Source organism: Tamandua tetradactyla, chromosome 3 (assembly GCF_023851605.1).
Source record: "Tamandua tetradactyla isolate mTamTet1 chromosome 3, mTamTet1.pri, whole genome shotgun sequence".
NCBI classification, from domain to species: Eukaryota; Metazoa; Chordata; class Mammalia; order Pilosa; family Myrmecophagidae; genus Tamandua; species Tamandua tetradactyla.
The window spans coordinates 20837768-20851326 of NC_135329.1; the positions used below are offsets into that span (position 1 = coordinate 20837768).

At 39.7% G+C, this 13559-nt stretch overlaps 1 protein-coding gene and 1 pseudogene across 1 annotated transcript in view; one reads left to right on the forward strand and one right to left on the reverse strand.

The window, feature by feature from the left end:
- Positions 1-12672, reverse strand: part of SLC18A1 (solute carrier family 18 member A1) — a 40476-nt gene extending 27804 nt beyond the window's left edge. The window contains exons 1-2 of the mRNA XM_077151838.1: positions 12424-12672; positions 350-569 (exon numbers count right to left, since the gene is read on the reverse strand). The gene's annotated coding sequence lies outside the window, so the exon portion shown is untranslated. The remainder of the gene's footprint in view (positions 1-349; positions 570-12423) is intronic.
- On the forward strand, positions 3719-4225 carry LOC143675509 (large ribosomal subunit protein eL6 pseudogene; annotated as a pseudogene).
- Positions 12673-13559: the final 887 nt, after the last annotated feature.

The following is a 13559-nucleotide window of genomic DNA, read 5'->3' on the forward strand; positions in this document are numbered from 1 at the left end:
CCTGGGGGCTATAAAAAGAGCCTTCTCCATACTACAGCTCCAAGTGAACCAAATTCCCACTTCAGTTTCAGAAAATGCACATAATCAAGTAACACACTTTCTCTGTATAAATAAGTATTGTTCAGGACAATGTTTTTTAAAGATGCACAAGGAAGAAGATAAAGGATTAAGAGAAAACAATGGGAGAGCAAAAGATGTAAGATAGAGCCAAATATGTTCAAAAAGAAAAGGCAAAAAATAGTCATTTACCAACAGATCAGTAGTAAACTTTGCTTTGTAGTCAAAATCCTCTGGCTAGAAATAAAGATTATAAGGAAGGATTAAATTCTTCCAGAGAGAGAGAGCTTACCTTAGAACACATCTCAGTGTGATGCGCTCAGTGAGGTACTGGCAACTGCTAGAAGGACAGCAGGGACTCTGCTCCCTGAAACTGGATGTGCTGATGGATTTATTACCACCTGTTATCTGAGGATGTCATGTGTGCCTTTTGTCCACAAAGATTTAATTGGAACCTCCAAAAGGTTCCATTCAGATCCTTAGTTCCCTGCGTCAGAGGCAGGAAGGCAGAGCTGGAGAGGATGAAAAGCAGGGAAAAATTATCCTAAGCAAAGATGCACTGGGCTGTGCTGTTTTTCATCTGTGCTTATCTATCATCAAACTCTTTATTGCCTGGGTCTGAATACACATTGGAAGTCAAAATGGAATCAGAGTCGGTCCTGTCCCTTGCTGCTTAGTGAAAGAGGCTCCTTGTACCCCAATTGCTTCACGGGGAAAAAAAAGGCATCTTAGAATACCCACAGCGGGAAAAAAATCTGTACATGTTGTCTTCAAGTAATACAAACCCAGCACCTATGTCCTCTGCATTTGCCATCTTCACATCCAAAGCTAGCTCAATGCCTAGCACATAGTAGCCTCCAATAAATAGTTCTTGTCCAGATTGATGGCTACAGGAGAGGGTATAGCTTAACTTGGAGTGGCACTATAGATCTATATTCTAGCACTGAGTCTTCTGTGGGGCAAAGATCATGAACAACTCACAAAAGAGTAAATACAACTAATGAACAAGAGCAGTAGCGGCTCTTACTGAGTTCAGAGTTTTCCTACTTGTGGAACTGGGATGCCAAGGAACCCCTGTTAATTGCGTGAATTAACTTAGGAACATTCAACTTAGGGCCAAAAAGGAGAGTGCTTTGAAATGTAAAACTGAGGAGAGAAATTGAGGTTGAAGACAAGGACATTTGGAGTTTTCTATATCTGCTGTAACAAATTACCACACATTCAGTGGCTTAAAACAACACACATTTATTATCTTATGGTTCTGGGGGTCAAAAGTCCAAAATAAGTCTTACTAGACTAAAACCAAGGTGTCAGGAGGCCTCTATTCCTTCTGGAGGCTCTCAGGGAGAATCCATTTCCTTGTCTTTTCCAGGTTCTAGTGGCTGCCTGCAGTTCTGGGCTCATGGCCCCTCCTCCATCTTCAAAGCTAGCAGCACAGCATCTTTATATTTCTGACTCTGAGTCTCCTGCTTCCCTCTTCCATTTATTAGGATTCATGTGATTACACTAGGCCCACCAGATAATTCAGGATAATCTTCCCAGCTCAAAATCTTTAATCATATTGGCAAAGTTCCTTTTGCTATGTAAAGTAACACAGTCACAGGTTCAAGTAATTTAACTGCTTATGATCCTTTTCTAAGAAAATAAGCTAAAGTATGAGGGGAATATCACAGGTACAAAATTTTTATCATAGAATTTAGGGGGGAAAATGAAAACATCTCAAATGTCCAACTGTAGAAAATATTTAATTAAGTCGTAGTACATAAACTTGAAGGACTATCAAATTGCTGACGAATCACTCCTGTTGACTCTTAAGAACACCTAGGGCAAAAATGCAGAGCTGTGTTCCAGTAGCCATGTTTCTTGAAAATGATTGTATAATGATATAGCTTTCGCAGTGTGACTGTGTGATTGTGAAAACCTTGTGTCTGATGCTCCTTTTATCTACCTTATCGACAGACAAGTAAAACATATGGATTAAAAATAAATAAATAATAGGGGGAACAAATGTTAAAATAAATTTAGTAGATTGAAATGCTAGTGATCCAAGAAAGGGAGCGGTAAGGGTTATGGTATGTATGAATTTTTTTCTGTTTTCTTTTTATTTCTCTTTCTGAATTGATGCAAATGTTCTAAGAAATGATAATGATGATGAATATGCAACTATGTGATGATCTTGTGAGTTATTGATTATATATCAAGAATGGAATGATCATAAGGTAAGAATGTTTGTGTTTGTATGTTGTTATGTTGAATTTAAAAAAAAGCAAAAAAGGGCAGGCCACGGTGGCTCAGCAGGCAAGAATGCTCGCCTGCCATGCCAGAGGACCCGGGTTCAATTCCCGGTGCCTGCCCATGTTAAAAAAAAAGGCAAAAAAAAAGTTAGAATGGCCATAGCCCAAATACCTCTAAAGAGTGAGAGAAAGATCAAAGGTGATGGTGGAGTTATACAGAGAAGGTCGGGTTTAACAAATGAGTTTGAGTGCTGAATTAGTATGTTGATTACTCTTTTAGTCTCCACTATCTTAGAGCAACTAGAAATAAAAACCCAAAATTGTGGAATTGTAACCCATAACAAACCCTGAAGTCTGTTCTACAAGTAATCATTGCAATGTACTTAGAAATTGTTTATTTTTCACAAAAAAAAGAGAAGAAAGAGTATAATAGAGAAGATAGGATTTAACAAGTGAATATGACTGCTGAATTAATACATTGATATCTCTTTGGTCTCCAGTATCTTGGAGCAGCTACAAGAAAAAAAGAAAAGTCATGAAACTATAACCTGTACCAAACTTTACCATCTGTTGTATAACTACTTGTTAAAATGTACTTGAAAATTTATTGCTTTTTTGTGTATACATTATTTTTCACAATTAAAAAGCGTTAAAATATATATATATATATATATATATATATATATATATATATATATATATATATATATATATATATATATACATATTTAAAAAAAAAAAAAGAATACCTAGGGCTTGAACTGAGACTCTATTAAAGTTTCATGCACTAGATTTGCCTTCCTGGAATATATAATTCCTGGAGGGTCTCTAGGTCAAATAAATCCTGAAACTCAGAGGGACTACCCTCTCCAGGATTATCAATTAATTACATCCCTCTAAGCTTTAGTGTGGATACCCCTTCTCAACATGAAAAAGTCAGAACAGGCATTGCCCAAAGATTCCTACAGAGTGGGAGAAGGATTAAAGAAGAAGGAGGAAGAATAACAGAGAAAATGGGATTTAACAAACAAGCATGGCTGCTGAATCATATATTGGTTTTCCTCCTAGCTTCCAGTGTTTTGGAGCAACTAGAAGGGAAAGTCTGAGATGATGGAATGGTAGCCCATGACAAAACTGTTCTGTAACTACTTGTTGAGGTGTGCTTTGAAAATTGTTACTTTTTTCTTTCTTTGCTTTGTATTTATGTTGTACTTTATAATTAAAAATGGTAAAAAGGGGTTGTAATTGTTGCCTGCCATGCAGGAGACGCAGGTTCAATTCCCAGCCCATGCACTTCCCAAAACAAACCAAAAGAAAACAAACAAACAAAAATTTTCAACAAATGGTGCTGCAATATGGGATACTCACATGGAAAAAGAATGAAATATGACCCCACCATACAGCATACAAAAAAAAGAGTTTAAAACATTGCTGTTGAACTGTTGAGCCATAGCAAAAAGCCCTTCATCAGCATGTGAGAAAGCTGTCACCTAGCATCACTTCTGGGAGCGTCCTCATCATCCTCACTGGTTGCCACAGGGACAACAGAGTGGTTTTCCTGAAGCAGCGAAGCAATGGCTTACTACTTGTGCCTGGACCCCTGGTCCTCAATCGAGTTCCTCTGTGGAGAACCCACCAGAAGTTTGTCATTGCCACCTCCACCAAAATTGACATAAGTGGTGTGAAAATCCCAAAACATCTCACTGATGCTCACTTCAAGAAGAAGGAGATGTGTAAGCCCTAGACACCAGGAAGGTGAGATATCTGACACAGAGAAAGAGAAATATGAGCTTACAGAGCAGCTCAAGTTTGATCAGAAAACTGTGGACTCACAACTTGTGCCAAAAATTAAAACTGCTCCTCAGCTCCAAGGATACCTGAGTTCTGTGTTTTCTCTCACAAATGGAATTTATCCTCACAAATTGTTGTTCTAAACTTGAAAAGAACCTAATTAAATAACTGAGAAATTTAAAAAAAAAGATTGCTGTTGAAAAAGAGAAGAAAAATGGTTATTATGAAGCCTATATATCATTCTGGAAAAAATTTTATATAAATATACAGAGATAGTATAAAAGTGAAAAAACAAGAAATAAATTTTCATATACATTGTGATTATATATCTATAAAAATTTCATATGCATAGTAAAAATATATCTTAACTGTAATAGTGGTTATGGCTAAATGATGACATTACAGAAGATGGTTATGTTTTATTATCAAAATTATATAGGGGGGGATCTCACCAAATAAGAATTAACAGCTCAGCCTCTATGTACATATACTGATTGGACTCTGAGCCCTTGATGAAGACTAATTTCTGGCCAGAGTTTGCTGAGCTCTCCTGGGCTGAAACTGAGGTTGTAGGCCCTGGGACAGTGGTTCTGTTATCTTTCCAGTTAACGCAGTGAGCACACAGAATCCTCAGACAGACAGCCATTTCCCGCGACCAAGTGAAATGTATAACCCAATTACACTTAACTTTTGCTGTGGTTGAATTGGCCTGCTGGAGTTGCTGGTCTTGTCATTCAGATCTGGTGCGTGCTTTTGTTTCTCCTTGCTTCCTGTTTCCCTTGCTGTTCAAATATTTAACAATCAGTTCAAACTTCCTCTTTTATCAAGCATATGTCGCGTTCCTGCCTCAGGCTGGAGAGGTTTGGTTCCCATCACAGGTTTAGAAAAAGAAAGCCACAGGGACGTTACATATGTTACATTATGGCCAGAGTCCACATGGCACTGTGGACCCTGTAGGGTGGATCTTTCCCCAAAAAGTAGGGAATCGCTGTACCTGATGCCATGAAGCAGGTACTGCCTTCAGACCCAGGGAAATAAGGTGCTGTAAAAACCTGAGATCAGTATGAGCCAGAACTTCACTGAATGTTTTTGTGTAAGGACACTGATGTCAAGCTCAGCAATAAATAAGTAAACTGGGGATTGGGGGAATTCAGCCCCCAATCAGCACCCCTTCTCACCCAATCCTCTTGAGGAGATAGCTTTGCCAATGGAGACAGCAGACTTAGAAAGGTTAAAGGTTGCCAAAAAAGATATCAAGTCTGCTGTTGCTAAACCTAATCCTTAGAGCGGGTCCCCTCAAACCCAGCCCGGGTTTCCTGGGGCCAAGGCTACAGAGCCTGCAGCTGTCCCATTACAACACAGAACTTGGCAGTAAGCTGCCTTGTAGAATTTGCCCTTGGTGGGGGTTCCTCCGACTTGTTGCTTCTCATCTGCCGCCTCAGCCATTTCCTTTGTTTCTTCAGTACAGACCTAAGCCTGGCATCCACACTCCTGCCTCTCTCATATTGTCTGCTGATTCTCAATCTGCCTTTATCTTTTCTGCCTTGGTGGGTTCCCTACCTTCTTTCCAGTCCCTTCCCGCTTGTCCAAGTCTAGCATTGCATCCCTCTAAATGTCGCTGAGAACCCTTCCTTAGTATCAAATTTCAGACTTTCCACCTTCCTTTGATTACCAGGGCTCATCAGCCTGCCCAGCTTGGGAAATTCAGCCCCAGCTGAACTTCACCATCCAGTGATCCTACCTCCACTCCATTAGTGCATGTGGTAGAGTTATACAGGAGCTTTTAAGAACAAGACTGGCCAAAAACTGAGAAGTAGAGTACCTTTTGAAACTTTTGAATTACAGTTATCTGCTTCTAGACTTTGAGCTACTTAAGGGCAGGGATTTTATCTTTTGTACCCACAAGCCCTGGCAGTGTGCTCATGATTTTCTGTTGGTGATGATGATGAATCGTTCCTGCTTCTCTGAGTACCACATAAAACTGGCTAAAGTAATGCAAACCTTGAAGGAGACTTGCACTTCCCCAGAGTCTTCTTTATTATTATTATTAAATTTATTTAAGCCAAGAAATACTTAATATATAAATATAAATATATAACATGACGTCTGTGGTTGACCTAGGACCCTAGTAAATTTCCTTCTCTTTTGTACCAGCACTTCACGGTCGTTTGAATGTCTAACACATTTGTATGGATTTGCGGGGAGCCTTCCTGTTTGAAATATTTTTTTAAGTATTTTAATGACAAAACAACATACCCACGCAAAGATCCTTAGTATACAAACATTCCATATATGGTGTACAATCAATAACTCACAATATCATCACATGGTTGTATATTCATCACCACAATCATTTCGTAGAACATTTACATCACTCCAGAAAAAGAAAAATCTCATACATACCACACCTCTTACTCCTTCCTCTCACTGACCACTTGTATTTCCATCTCCCCAATATATTTTAACCTTTGTTTCCCATATTATTTGTTTATTTTTTTATTCCATATTTTTTACTCATCTGTCCATACTCTAGATAAAGGGAACATCAGACACAAGGTTTTCACAATCACATAGTCACATTGTAAACGTTATTTCTTCATTCAATCATCTTGAAGAAATAAGGCTGCTGAAACATAGCTCTACAGTTTCAGGTGCTTCCCTTTGGCTACTCAGCTACACCACAAACTAAAAAGGGATATCTATATAATGCATAAGAATAACCTCCAGGATAATCTTTTGACTCTGTTTGAAATCTCTCACTCACTGAAACTTTATTTGGTCTCATTTCTCCCTTTCCCCTTTTGGTCAAGAAGATTTTCTCAATCCCTTGATGCCAGGTCCCAGCATTCTGGGATTTCTGTCCCATGCTGCTAGGGAGATTCACACCCCTGGGAGTCATGTCTCACATAGGAGGGGAGGGCAGCGGGCTCAATTGCTATGTTGGCTGAGAGAGAGAGGCCACATCTAAGCAACAAAACAGGTTCTCTGGGGGTGATTCTTAGCCCTAAATTTAAGTAGGCTTAGCTTATCCTTTGCATGAATAAGTCTCATGGGGGAAAACCCCAAGATAGGAGTCATGACCTATTGATTTGGTTGTCCCCACTGCTTGTGAGAATATGAGAAATTCTTCAAATGAAGAAGCTGAATATTTACCCATGTTCCAGTTTGCTAGCTGCTGGAATGCAATATACCAGAAATGAAATGGCTTTTAAAAGGGGAATTTAAAAAGTTGCTAGTTTACAGTTCTAAGGCTGAGAAAATGTTCCAATTAAAACAAGTCTGTAGAAATGTCCAATCTAAGGCATCCAGAGAAAGATATCTTGACTCAAGAAGGCCGATGAAGTTCAGGGTTTCTCTCTCAAGTGGAAAGGCATGTGGCGAACAGGGCGTCATCGTGACTTCTGCTAGCTTTCTCTCCTGCCTTCTTATTTCATGAAGCTCCCCGGGAAGTGTTTCCCTTCTTCATCTCCAAAGGTCGCTGACTGGTAGACTCTCTGCTTCTCATGGTTAAGTCATTCTCTGCTCTCTCAGAATTCCCTAGCTTTCTCTCTTGTCATTCTCTTTTATGGGATTCCAGTAAACTAATCAAGACCCACCCAAAGGGATGGACGCACACCTCCACCTAATCCAGTTTAACAATCACTCTTGATTAAATCATATCTCCAGGGGCATGATCTAATTACTGTTTCAAGCATACAATACTGAATAGGGATTAGAAGAACTGGCTGCCTTTATGGGATTAGGATTAAAATATGGCGTTTCTAGGGTACATACATCATTTCAAACCAGCACACCCCCTTTATCCTCCTTCCCCTAAGGGAACCCTGAAAATACTTCTTTATTCACTGTCCAAATCACTCGAGGATTCATCAGCATCACACAAACCTGGGCAAACCAACAAAATCTCACGCCCTTTTGAAGAATCCATGTACTGATGGTGTTCAACTAAACTGACCATACAAGTTAAATTAGGAAATGCACTACCCAAAATATAAATTTGTCACCACATAAACATCTTTCCCTTTAGTCTCATATAGAAGTTGAAGTTTTAAGATATGGGTGATATCAACCTTTACCCAGTCTTCTGATATACCTTAGTCCTATCGAGATCAGCTTTGTTCATATCTCTGTTCGATGTCTGATCACTTTTTCAACTTTTTAAACAGTTCCTGTATGGGGTAGTACTGACTTTCATAGCTTCAGAACTCTGACTCTGAGTCTCAGGTGTCACATAAATACCCAAAGTTTCTGGGAAACTCAGGTTATATATAAACAGCTCAGTATCTCCGGATTTAGAATTAACAATTACACCTCCTGAATATATGTGACTTCTGTCAGAGCTTACAATCTAGGACCCTTTACAATAAGCCCCAATCTGATAACCCATGCTCTCGACTTTAGTTCACAGAGTTTTTACACTATAGTTAGTCCATACAATTGAGGCATAATAATATTCGTCTTTTTTTCCTGCCCCAGAGTCTTTTCGCTAAGAATGGGAATAAGGAAATTCCACCTTCCATTTTGAATTCACTCATCCTTGACTGTGTGAGCAGAATTCTACAAACAGAGCTGAGGGTTTTGACACCCACCATTGAAACTTATTTATTTTCCTAGGCTGCTCACGCAAATACATGAAATGGGTTGGGTTAAACAATGGGAGTTTACTTGCTCACAGTTTGAGGCTGGGAAAAAGTCCAAAACAAGGCTCCATCAAGGCAATGCTTTCTTCCAGAAGACTATGGTGTCTTAGAGCTGCTGCCATTGATTCTTGGTGCTCAGCTTGTCATATGGCAAAGAACATGGCAATGTCTCTTGTCTCTCCCTTCTCTTTCAGGTTCTTTTGATGTTCAGCTTCTTTCTACATGTAATTTTCTCTTGATGTCGGCTTGAATTTCACTTGTTTGTAAAGGACTCCAGCAATAGGATTAAGACCCATCTTGACTGAGGTGGACCACACCTTAACTGAAGTAACCTCACCAAAAGGTCCTACGAAAACAAAGATATTGTGCCAAAACTAAATGTCAATAGGCGGGAGGATTGGGAAAGGGGTATGAATTCTTTGTAAAAGAAAAGGAAATATCTTCAGACAGAGTATGATGGTGAAGGCATGCTTAGGTTGGATTGTATGATGTGTGAATAAAACTGTTTAAAAATGAACAGAGAGAAACAAGTGCTAGAGAAAAATGCAGAGAAAGAGTTGTACCTATGCACTGTCAGTAGGGAAATGAGAGGTGCAGCCCGTTGGAAGTCAGTGTCGTGGTTCCACAGGAGGCTAGGGGTGGGGTTGCCATATATGCCTGAAACCCTGTTGCTCAGTTTACATCTGGAGGAACTGAGGGTGGGGACACGAATGGACAACTGCATATTGATGTTTCTGGCAGCTGCGTTCCTGATCCACAATGAATGGAGGCAGCCTAAGGGTACAACAATTAAGAAATGAAAGAGGGAACTATGGTATATATAGACAATAGACTACTGAGCAGCTGCAAGAAGAAATGAAGTCGTGAGGCATGCAACTAGGTGAATGAAACTTAAGAGCTGTATGTTGAATGAAATGTCAGGAACAAAAAGACATACATTATCATGCCTCAATCGTATGGACTAACTATAATATAAAAATTTGGTGAACTGGGGTATAACGGTAGTACAGTAGTAGAATTCTTGCCTGCTATGCAGGAGACCCAGCTTTTATTCCAGGCTCATGCATCCCCACCCCACCCTTACCCCACCCTCCAAAAAAAACAAACAAAATTTTCAACAAATGGTGCTACAATAACGGGATACTCACATGGAAAAAGAATGAAATGTGACCCCCACCATACAGCATGCAAGAAATAGAGTTGAGAGCATGGGTTATCAGGTTGGGGCTTATTGTAAAGGGTCCTAGATTGTAAGCTCTTACAGCAGTCATGTACATTCACGAGGTGTAACTATTAATGCTAAATTCTGAGATACTGAGCTGTTTGTATATAACATGGTCTTTCCCAGAAACTTTGGTTATTTATATAGCACCTGAGACTCAGAGTCAGAGCTCTGAAGCTATGAAAGTGAGCAGTACCCTATACAGGAAAGTTTCAAAAGTTGAAAAAGTGATCGGACATTGAACAGAGACATGAATGAAGGTGATCTTGATAGGACTAAGGTGTATCAGAAGACTAGGTAAAGTACAATACTGTCTATATTTTAAAACTTCAACTTCTGTGTGAGACTAAAGGTACAGATGTTTACATGGTGCGAAATTTATATTTTGGTAGTGCATTTCCTAATTTAACTTGTATGGTCAGTTTAGTTGAACACCATAAGTTCATGGAATCTTCAATAGGGCATGAGATTTTGTTGGTTTGTCCAGGTTACTGTGATGCTCTGATAAATCCCAGAGTGATTTGGGCAGTGTATAAAGAAGTATTTGCAAGGTCCCCTTGGGGGAGTCAGGAGAAAGGAGGAAATACTCAACTTCCCCATTTGGAGAATTTCTCATGTTCTCACAAGCAATGGGGACAACCAAATCAATAAGCTGAGCCCTTGTTCTTGGGGTTTGTCCCTAAGAAACTTATTTCTGCAAAGGATAGGCTAAGCCTACTTAAAATTAGGGCTAAGAGTCACCACCAGAAAACCTCTTTTGTTGCTCAGATGTGGCTTCTCTCTCTAAGCCATCTCAGCAGGTGAACTCACTGCCCTCCTTCCTACATGGGACATGACTCCCAGGGGTGTAAATCTCCCTGGCAATATGGGACAGAAATCCCAGAATAAGCTGGGACATGGCATCAAGAGATTGAGAAAGCCTTGACCAAAGAGGGGATGAGAGAAATGAGACAAAATAAGGTTTCCGTGGCTGAGAGATTTCAGACTCAAGAGGTTATCCTGGAGGCTATTTTATGCATTATATAGATATCCCTCTTTAGTTTATGGTGTAGTGGAGTGGCTAGAGGGAAGTACCTGAAACTGTTGAGTTGTATTCCGGTAGCCTTGTTTCTTAAAGACGATTGTATAATATTATAGCTTTTACGACGTGACTGTGTGATTATGAAAACCTTGTATCTGATACTCCTTTTATCTAGGGTATGGACAGAGGAGTTAAAATATGGATAAAAAATACACAAATAAGATGGGGGACAAAGGGTAAAATAAATTGGATAAATGGAAATACTAGTGGCCAGTGAGAGGGAGGGGTAAGGGATATGGTATGTATGAGTTTTTTCTTTTTCTTTCTTTTTCTGGAGTGATGCAAATGTCCTAAGAAATGATCATGGTGATGAATACACAACTATATGATGATATTGTCAGTCATTGATTGCCCACCATGTATGGGATGTTTTTATGTTAAAATTTACCAAGAAAAATATTAAAGAGAGAGAGAGAGAGAGAGAGAGATCCTACCAAGGGTTCACACCTACAGGTTTGGACTAAATTTAAGAACATGTTTTTCTGTGGTACATACAGCTTCAAACCACTGAAAACCTCAACATCTTGGGGTGTCTGCCATATCTTCTTACTAACTTTAACTCATAAACCAGAGATAGAAAAATCTGCCATCTCGCCCACCAGAGAGCCTGAAACAGTATCCATGCTTCAGTGGGGCAGGAAAGGCCAGTGGCAATGTCGTAAGGAAAAAAAGCCATGTTTTCTACAAACATCTTACCCCAGGAAACAGGAGAGCATCATATTGGCAGGTTTGGATCCTGGCTTTACCATTCACCAGTTGTGAGACTTTGACAAATGGCTTTCTCTATCTCTCAGTTTGCTATCTTATAAATTCTTGTGAAGATCCATTGAGTTAATTAACATCGAGCCCTTAGAAAAGTGCCTGGCACATAGTAAACACATAATGTTGCACTTATTTATCAGAAAAAAAAGAAACATTGACTCTGCTTTCACTGACCCCCTCTTTGTTGGGGAATTTCCAAACAGTGAGTTCCCTAAAATAAATTCCTCTTCTACAGGCGACATCTATCATGAACTGCTTCGAGCTATTTCTTCTTGCTAACCGCAAGAATGCCTTGCTCAAGACTCACACAAGACACCCAGTATTATTTCTCCACCCACCAAATCCTAAATGAAAAGGCCTAGCTTTCTGTGACCTAAGCCAGCCCTAGCAACCTTTCTTTTACCCATCAGACAACCCAATATCTCACTCTATGATGTCTTATGTGCTCTCTGTTGAACCATGTGTGTTAATCTCGTCTCTACAACTTAGTCTTTAGCTTCTTAGAAATACCATATTTTACAGTAACTTCACTTTTGGTTTAAAGATGACAAAGTACCAGGGAAACTTTGTGACCACAGAGCTAGTTAGGGAGCAAATCGAGGTCTGCTCGTCCTGCTCCCAGGCCAATTTACTCACTGCTTGAGGGCAGAAATGTGTCCTTAGTTCCTCCAAGGTTCTCCAGTATCTAGCATTATTTTGAACTCATTATCAGTGCTCACTCGGTATATCCTTTTTGACAGAAAATGTCACTTAAGTGCTTTCAAAAGTTTGTCATCAGTGACCCAGGAAATAAGGCCTTATCTGGTGATTGCCACATTCGTTCATTGAGGCACCATAGGCACACTCCGTGACAACTGGTGGAAAAGGGGAAATGACCCAATCTTGTCCCTAGAATTTTCCTGAGGATTCCAGATGTTCTAATTCCAGCTTGTTCCTAAGTCATCCTGACACAAGAGAAGGGACCTTAGTCAGATTCTAGGACAGAATCTGGGCCTTGAATTCTCATTTCAGAGGATCCAAAGCCCCCACCCATCTTAGAACTAATTTGGACTTCTAAACTTCCCCTACATGGGGTCAAATAAACCATCCATAATTACCCTGCATCTAAGACAATCTCCCAGAATGATCCAAATTTCCACACAGGTGACAGAGGAAGTGGGTGGCTGTGGAGGCTGTGGCATGGAAAAAGCCTGGCCTAAAATCGGAGATGCTTATATTGCCTTCCCAGCCCTCTTGCTGGCTAGGTTCTGGAGCATGGGAAAATCACATTACTTCCCGGAACCTCAGCTTCTTCATCTGTAAATACAGTGTCGAGTCTAATTCATTTCTAATGTCCTTTCTAGGCCTAATAGTGATAAACTGATCTTAGTGCTAAAATGAGTTCCTATCTAACATTGGCTCTGGTCATCTGTCACTACCTACTTTGAAGGAAACTGGGTCTCACTCTTTGTAATACAGAACTTTTCATCTGCCCATTTGCATGATTGTATTACTAGTAGTCACAGAATCTGCTTTTCTGTTGTTAAAAGAGAAAGTGTATCATCATAAACATAAGCATCTTAATTTCCCCAAGTTTATTTCTGTTTTAAAAAGTCATGGATGCTCATGCAAACAAACAAACAAACAAACAAAACACCAGACATAAGGACTGCTAGCATCTCTGTGTATTCCTGTCCAATATTTTCTCTGGGTGCATGTGTATGTGTACACACACAGACAATACATAATAGAGGTTATACTAATTTTTCAAGTAATTCTGCACTGTGAATATT